The sequence below is a fragment of the Manduca sexta genome, chromosome 18 (genome assembly GCF_014839805.1).
Source record: "Manduca sexta isolate Smith_Timp_Sample1 chromosome 18, JHU_Msex_v1.0, whole genome shotgun sequence".
NCBI classification, from domain to species: Eukaryota; Metazoa; Arthropoda; class Insecta; order Lepidoptera; family Sphingidae; genus Manduca; species Manduca sexta.
The window spans coordinates 7802968-7812739 of NC_051132.1; positions in this window are offsets into that span (position 1 = coordinate 7802968).

A 9772-nucleotide genomic window follows, 5' to 3' on the forward strand; every position below is an offset into this window, starting at 1 on the left:
CGACAAAAAAAAAGCGGCGATAGCCTAGCTGGGTGTGGAAGGGACTGCCGAGACAAATGTCCGCAGGTTCAAATCCCAAGGGCACACACCTCTGACTTTTCTAAGTTCTCTATAGGAATTTCGATGGTGTGTGAAGTCTACCAATCCGCACTAGGCCACCATGGTGGTCTAAGGCCTAATCCCTCTCAGTAGTAGAGGAGGCCCGTGCTCAGCAGTGGGCAAGTATTTAATACAGGGCTGATATTATTATTATATTATTATACCACAACGGAAAGTGGCAATATGATCAATATTATTTCGTCTGCTAAACCGATACTTTTTTATATATGCCTGGTATCTTTTGCCTTAAAGAGCGACAGATTATAATGTTCAACAATACGATGGCACATATAAATATACCTCGAGAGTTCGTGAGTTGGATTCACTATAATGCGGTGCAAGTTTCCTTTGTGTGCCGCATTGATACCCACAGAAGAAAGCATCTACTTCCCGATACTTGTTAAGTCACGGAAATTTATGTGGACGTATATTTTATTACTAGTTACTATCTGTTTTCGATCAAGTAGAAGTATCCGTAGAATTCATTATTAATACCAAACTTGATACTCATGAAATACTTACCCTTGTGTTTTTACATTGTTACGTGCAAAGTGGAAAAATTCTCCAGCTAAATGGGAAATAAAATTGCGTATCAAAATATTACTAAGGTAAAGTTGGATAGAGGCGCGCAACGCCGGATATTGGGTCGCGCTGAGTTGTTGCTAGAATTTAAAACAATGGACCGGAGCCATCTGCCGCCACGGGTTGGGAACTGCGAGCGTGGCGCGCTATTCTCGAGTTATTCGACATTTTGATTAAAAAATATTTCAAAGTGAAACTGAGATATGAGATGTTTAATTAATGGGTATGCGAATGTGAATCCTATGCATTCTCCTACGACTCGCTGCCTACGACTAATATCTAGGGATGCTGATGTTTTCTGATAATAAACTACAAAAACATTTTTAGTTCTTTAATAAATTTATATTATGATAGGAATAGAATTAGCGGGCATTTATATTAAATAATTCTTGTCTTGAAGATAGACTATTAACGTGATTCAGTATAAAGTATTTTTCCCATTTGATATCATCTTACTTCTTATATTACTAATATAGCTTTTGCCCGCGGCTCCGCCCGCGTTATAAAGTTTTTCAGGCCAAAGCTTTCTGTTATAAAAGTAGTAGTTTCCCGGGAGCCTATGTTCTTCCCAGGGTCTCAAACTGTCTCCATACCAAATTTCATCTTAATACGTTGAGTAGTTTTTGAGTTTAACACGTTCAGGCAGACAGAGGCAGCGGGGGACTTTGTTTTATAATATATTTTTTAGAACTTTTTAAGAGGAACAATCCCGTCATACATCATTGTTGCATAACTTTAACCGTTTACGCAGCGCACGCAACGGAAGCTCTCAAAACTAATATTTTTTCCTCGATTTGCAACATGTTTCATTACTGTTCCGCTCCTATTGGTCATAGCGTGATGATATATAGCCTATAGCACTCCAGGAACAAAGGGCTATCCAACACAAAACGAATTTTTCGGTTGAAACCGGTAGTTCCTGAGATTAGACATTACTGCTCCGCTCCTATTGGCCATAGCGTGATGATATATAACTTTGAGCTCTCCACGAACAAAAGGCTATCCAACGCAAAAATATTTTTTCTGTTGGGACCGGTAGTTCCTGAGTTTAGCTATTACTGCTCCGCTCCTATTGGGTATAGCGTGATGATATATAGCCTATAGCACTCCACAAACAAAGGGCTATCCAACCCAAAAAGAATTTTTCAGTTCGAACCGGTAGTTCCTGAGATAAGACAATACTGCTCCGCTCCTATTGGGTATAGCGTGATGATATATAGCCTATGGCACTCCACGAACAAAGGGCTATCCAACACAAAAAGAATTTTTCAGTTTGGACCGGTAGTTCCTGAGATTAGCGCGTTCAAACAAACAAACAAACTCTTCAGCTTTATATAGTAGTATAGATTATAAATGCGTAACTTCATGAATACGTTTGAATGTTTGTTAGAAGTAATCGTAAAAGCAACTGAACGGATTGGGATGAAATTTGTTACACGAATAAACCATATCCTAGATAAACATATTGAGTTCATTTTACCCCGGTAATACACTCCTATGGGAAATGTTAGATATTTTTATCAATTTTTTAAAATAGGTGGCCCTGACCTCTTATTGGTAGCGCCATAACTATTGTAATTTAGGAACTTCTGTAAATGGAAAGTTGTCCACACGGGCGTATCCGCAAGCAACACCTAGTTTCATATAATGTCGTAAGCGACATTCGCCATTTTCGTATACCTTTTATAATAAATCCCCTTTGTTCAAGTGTCAAAGACACGCGGTCACGACATGTCGTTACTAATTTATACTACATGAGACTACAATGTTACATTATCGACACATCATTAGCGCGCTGTAGGGGATATAAAATCAATACCACACGGCACATCCTTAATGAATATACATTAAGTAGATTTAAAAGAAACGTGGAGAGGCAATAAGACAGGCCATCAAAGGATTGACCTTATGCTGGACGTCATCCTTGGGTTCACTTCTATTTTATATCCGCCCGGATAGCGACCACCGTACACAAGGTGTCAAACACACCGTAGTAGCATACGTCAGTGTGTCGCGTTCCGGGATCAGCCTGTGTATATTCGGTTCTAACAGGACGGCATAATTGTGTCGAATGTGGAAGGCTAATCACTTCTCGTCAGTCGACATTCTATTGGACCCCCCTCTATTTACCACCAGGTGCTGAGGGTAAACTTGGCTTTGCCCGCATAAAAAAAAACTAAGCACCAGGTACAGTGAGGTAACTTTGTTTTAAGTTAGGTCAGGAGGCCCTATTCTGTCTATATGGACGAATAAGTTTTCTGGAATTACGGGCGTTCTCTTCGAAGGACAGCTTCGATAGCCGTATGGGTAAGAGAATCAAAAAATCCCCTATTTACCTATACGGACGTCAAAGCTGTTCTTTGATTAGAATGCCCGTAATTACATAAAGACGGATATGCCCCCATAGACGGAATATGGCTTAACCTTATAAAAAGTAATCTACTTACTCTGCCACAATGGTTAATAAGGAGGTCTTGAAACCAGTTAAATGCTTGCTTCGGCTAGTGGCTACCATGACCAGGCTGTCTTTGTAACAATTTCTAAATCTTATATTTATCTTCTTATTTCACATCTATATTTAACTACCACTATGTATAAAGAACAAAAATTTGCGAATTTATTTATAGGTTTGTAGGTGCTAATCTCTGGAACTACTGAACTAATTTTGAATACATTTTATTTATTTATTTATTTATTTATTACACTTTATATACAAAGTGTAATAAATAAATCTAATAAGAAACAATATTACTGTTGAATGCTATAAGTTAATTATATCCTGGAAAAATAAATATCCCAGAAATCCTTTCACGAGGGCGGCGCTGCCGGTAAAAGCTAGTAAAAAATATTTCCAAACCTCCAAACTAGGAACGACACTAAAAATATGTATTAGACATAAAATAATTAGATTGATACCTGTAACAGTACGATATTTCTCACTAAAACTTCATATAATATATTTGATTAACTAGGTACTAACACATACTAAATGTCAGTATACCTTAATAACGATAAAATATTAAGAATGTTGCGTTTCGGAATCTTGTATTACTTAATAGTTTGTTAGTCTACCACGGCGGCGTAGTTGTGTTACAGCATACTGGAGCAGTCATAACTGCAGTGAGGTTTCGGGTTCAAGCCCCGGGTCGGGCAGAGATATTGGGTTTTTCTACTCAGTATCAGCCTGGAGTTTGGAATTTATGATATGGCGATAGCTCGCCTCCTATCATATCATGGGACGCAATACGCACGGCGAAAAGTAGATGCACTTGTTGCACCTCTGCCTACCCATTCGGAGACAAAGGGCGTGAGTATGTGTGGTATATTAACATTGTTAGACATTAATTGCGAATAATAAATGTTCTTGTCTGTATACCTTATAAATATGCACAAACCTTCACGTGTAGTCAGGAATTGAACTCATTTCAAGTTCAGCCACCTTACGCCTACAATATTTCCTTTCTAAGAAAATCTTATTGCCATTTTGTTTTTCTGTCAGTCTCTATGAAGCCAAGAAGCATTGTAGCCATAATGATTATATAAGACACAAGAAACACTTATCATAAAGTAAGCAATTTGCTTGTCTCATCGTTACTTAAAAGATTATTACAATCATTTATTTAATATTTATTATAAGTATAGATGATAGTTTATTCATGAGGCGAAACTACCTTTAACACTATTGAATACTAAATACCCGTTAATTCGCTCATATAAAGAAGATTCAATACTGAAACTTTTTTAATATTACCAACAATGCCTTTTGTATTCGGACACCGCCTCTCTATTCCTTTCAGGTTTCAACCCTTTTCACACTAAAATTGTGTAAATAAATGTGAGTTAAGTCGGCTGAATGATTTCTCCGTAGACTTGATAGTAAAGGTTTTCCGTCACATTCGCAAGGCGTCAGAAAAGTTTGGTATATATTCCAGAAACTAGGGTAGAATTTATTAAGAATTCAATTATTTGGGTTCAATTATTAAGAAGCCAAATATTAATTATTTTCTTTTATTTTTTCATATCGTTAAAGGTCAGTAGGCATACATGTATCTCGCTGTCTGTATACAGTATACTAATTATACTTATCTTAAAAAATATATAATATTAAATACCGCGCTTTTAGAAAGCAATACCCAATTAAATACACAGAACAAACCATTGACATAAATTAAAGAGTAGCAGTCAACTATATAAATAACAATAGACAACTCTTAATAAATAAGCTAAATTATGTATTAATGTCCCAAACTCGTTCAAAGCGACCTTTACAAGATCATCTGTTCATTTATTATTACATGAAAACACAATTAAATTCATTAGTTTGATACATTTATAACCCTATTATACTATTGATAAACCCACGATTATTATATTATTTTGAATTCGAATTTCAAATGTTAATATTTGACAAAAAAATGCAAATTAAATCTTTATTGTGTGTGTTTGTTTTACTTTTGTTTGTATTCAGTGTTTATTTGTTCATAAGGGCTTGTTTAGTCGTTTTTAAACTACTAATTGGAGGTGTATGCGTACGTGGTTTAAAATTTATATTTTATTTGATGAGAATGAAATTGGTAAGAAAACATTTAATTCAAAATTAATATATTATGTGCATAATGTATAGATATTACATTATTACCTATATTATATGTTTATAATATCAGCCCTGTATTATATACTTGCCCACTGCTGAGCACGGGCCTCCTCTACAACTGAGAGGGATTAGGCCTTAGTCCACCACGCTGGCCTAGTGCGGATTGGTAGACTTCACACACCTTCGAAATTCCCATAGAGAACTTCTCAGATGTGCAGGTTTCCTCACGATGTTTTCCTTCACCGTTAAAGCGAGCGATAATTCACAAAGAATACACACATGATTTTAGAAAAGTCAGAGGTGTGTGCCCTTGGGATTTGAACCTGCGGACATTCGTCTCGGCAGTCCGTTCCACACCCAACTAGGCTATCGCCGCTTTATTATATGTTTACCTATATTATATTGTATACAAAACAAACATTCATACATACCTTCACGTCTAGTTCACCGACGGCGTAGACAGAGGCGCAACTAGTGTAGGTACTCACGCTTCACCTAGTTTACAAAGTTCCTTTCTATAGCACACCATAGTTCGCGGGTCACAACACCTGAATTACATACTTTCCCGAGTACAGACGAATAGTCACAAAGACGAGTGTATTAACAGTTTATTAGGGTGTATTCGTCACTCATAATTCATAGTAAATCTTAAGTCGCGCACGAATTATTCGCCAAGTTATTCGCCGATAATCTAAATGAGGTATGGACATTGGACAGGTGACGAGCCTTTTATATGAAAAAAGTTACCTATATTGTATTAGTGTTTGTAAATAATACTATTCTGTGGTATTGGGCACAAGTTTCAATTTAAAGCGACTCATATTTTCTATTTCCAATAACATTTTTAAAACGTGACAAGGCATTTGGTGTCAGTAAAATATCTCCTTAATATTTATATAATAAATTTTGTTTACGCTCCAAAAATACTCCAGAATTATGTTATTTTCATATAATCGTATGAAAAGTCTTTGTGTATTTGTGTTACAATGGTTCCGATTGAAATCAAAAGGTCTCGACGTTACAGATTTGATTCCAGTCACACTGAGAAAACAAACGATTATGTTGTAGCACAGGTTTGTATTTAAGGAAGTAGGGGGCTTGTCCCATTTAATAAAGTAGGTCTTCATGCGGATAAAGTGTTGCAAGGAGTAGTCTTTAATGAATGCATACTGAAATTTTACTAGAAGTGGTAGTTTATGGTTTAGTTCACCACGATGCCAATTACCATAACTTAATTATTTTTATTAATATATTTTTTATTCAAAAAACATTATTACAAACCGATAAAATTATCTAGAATGTTTTTTAACCTGAGTTTTTATTAGCAAACTATAGAACCAAATGCTATCTATAAGCAGAATAAAATCTAAACCCGACCCTGCCTCCTTTCACAATAAGGGCGCTGTGAATTCAATCACCAATTTTCTACGGTCCACACCAGTTTCGTTTTGTGCGTGAGTCGACAGCTAATACACGGGCTTTGTCCAACCTGTCGTCGGATTATGCGCTTTATTTTTACGATATTTGCAACCGATCTACTCGTATTGACCCCGTATTCGCGATTACGACATACCTTGAATACGTGCCTGCTCTAGTTGTTTTGATGCTTGATATTAATGGAAAAATAATTATTTCTTAAGACAAATTAAAAAGTAGCGCTGTATTAAAAAATCTTCAAACAAACATGCAACACAACATGTAAGAGTCCGCCTGGGTAAGTACCACCGCAATGTCTATTTCTGCCACCAAGCAGCAGTGTATAGTCACTGTTGTTTTCCGGTTTAAAGGACACTGTAGCCAGTGTAACTACTGGACATAATGAGACTTAACATCAAACGTCTCAGAATGGCGAGCGCAGTAGAATACCAAACAATTCTTTGTAATTCAAGGTGTTGGATGGTGTTTCTACGGTACAAGGGAATGTTTATGCCTCTACGAGGTCAAATCCATCAAATATTGAAAAATTTCGACACCGAAAAATTGCATTTTGAAAATTAAAACGGCATAGAATAGAATCTTCCGATGGTTTCAACAATAGTGTAGAAACAATGCGCAAAACAACTCGATCAAAAAGAGGGAACACAACAGGATCCAATATAACCAACAGCGCAGAGCAACGGATCTGCGACGGATAAAGTAGCTAGCTTAGTAGGTAAAAAGTAGCGTAATTATGTGAAAAATTAGATATTGCTCGCGGCTCGCTCGCTACAGAAGTCTCATAATCACTGTAGTAATTCATAGAGCCACCTTCAGGACACTAGCGCCATCAAATTAAGTAATATCAGAGTTATAAGTTCCAATATTTTCCATCAGAGCAAATTACCTGAATATAAAGTAGCCTATGTGTCCAGGACATTGTCCATTTGTGTACCAAATTTAATCAAAATCCTTTCAGCCGTTTTTGTGTTTACTTCTATCAAACAACTAAACATCCAAATAACAAAACCTTTTCGTTCTTATCATATTAGTAAGCCCGACGTAGTCCAGCGTATTAGCAAGCTAAAGTGGCAGTGGGCAGGGTACATACAGTTCGCAGAACTGACGGCATATGGGGCAAAAAAATTCTCGAGTGGAGACCACATACTGCCAAGTGCAGCGTTGGACGACCACCGACAAGGTGGACAGACGACTTGCTAAATGTCGCAAGAACACGCTGGATGCAGGCCGCTTTAGTCAGGTCCTTCTGGAAATCTTTAGGGGAGGCCTATGTTCAGCAGTGAACTTTACGTGGCTGATGATGATGATGAATATTAGTAGGAAGTATGATATCTCATTCAGGATGCAACGAAAGACATTAAGAAAGCTATATTATAAATTAAACACGCTGTTAAAAACGCTTGAGTTTATAAACAAGCCAGCGGACTTATTGATATGCTAACAAGATTTCACGGTTGGCCCCCAAAGAGAATGCGATCTGAGTTTCCATTTGTCACAGACGAAACGCCAGCATCTACTGATTTCTGTTTTTCGAATGACAAAATATACCAATAAAAAGGAAAATATTTTATCAATAACGGACCTATTATTTGATGTTACTGCTTGATATTTGAATAATTTACGACTATGATTTATATTGAACAAAGGGAAGCTCTTATCTAATATTCAGGCAAAGAATTTTTTTTTTATCGAACATATACATACGTGGTCTATCCATTTGTAATATATCATCTATGTGTTTCGTGTAATTGACAAACCTCCGAATAAAAGTGTTGTTTTGGAAGAAACTAGTTAATTATAATGTAACTTGCTTACCTTCAATAAGTACCTATTTAGTTTTCTAATATTCGTAGTCAGAAAAGAAAACACAGTACACACTAAAATTTTAAAAAATACTTCAGGGTCCCCGAAAACGACAATGGAAAATTTGCATTCATTCAACCCATTTATAAAAACGGACTAGATTGTAGCCGCTCCAAAATCTTGATTGCAGCCAAATACCTCGGTAAACTGAGTCGCTTATCCAATTATAATACTTAATTTAATTTCTATTTGCTCATTTGTGCGCGATTAGCAGCTATTGTTAACAATAGCTCGACCAGAAAATATTTTATTATATTATACTTATAAGGCTGATTTTAATAAACAATTTGAATTTTTTATCTTAAAAATATCGGCAGTATCTCGAACTTTACAGTGTGATAAGTACGGTTTTATACGAATTATTACGAATACGATCAAATACTTTTAAGTGCTTTTAAAGCTATGTTTTCCTCGTAATATTTCTACATAGGTACTTAATACTCAATACCCATACTTGTACTTAATTGTATCTAATTTGTCTCATTCCTAGTATAATAATAATATCAGCCCTGTATTTTATACTCGCCCACTGCTGAGCACGGGCCTCCTCTACTACTGAGAGGGATTAGGCCTTAGTCCACCACGATGGCCTAGTGCGGAGTGGTAGACTTCACACACCTTCGAAATTCCTATAGAGAACTTCTCAGATGTGCAGGTTTCCTCACGATGTTTTCCTTCACCGTTACAGCGAACGATAAATTCACAAAGGATACACACATGATTTTAGAAAAGTCAGAGGTGTGTGCCCTTGGGTTTTGAACCTGCGGACATTCGTCTTCACAGTCCGTTCCACACCCAACTAGGCTATCGCCGCACTCCTAGTATATTCCCGTGCAAAATTTTATATCCATGGAAATTAAAAACTTTTAGGACTCTGTTAGTATTGCAATGTGGCTAGGGTCTGGGCGATTAGCCCCAGCTTCTGGCCCCCAGAAACGCATAAAATGTTTTGTAAGGCTTGGTATGAAAAATTGCGAAAGGGGTCTTAGATCACCCCAACTTATAGCGTGATAACAGCGTTGACGCCATCAACGAATGATGCAAGAAACTCGAACCGCTGGTAAAATGTTGCACACACAAAATCATACACCCGGGAGACCCACAGCAGAGGCGGCCTTTGGGGGAGGCGAACCGGGCAACCGCCCGGGGCCTCGCGCTTCCCGAGGCCTCGCGCGGTGACTCGCAGCACCTTTTTTC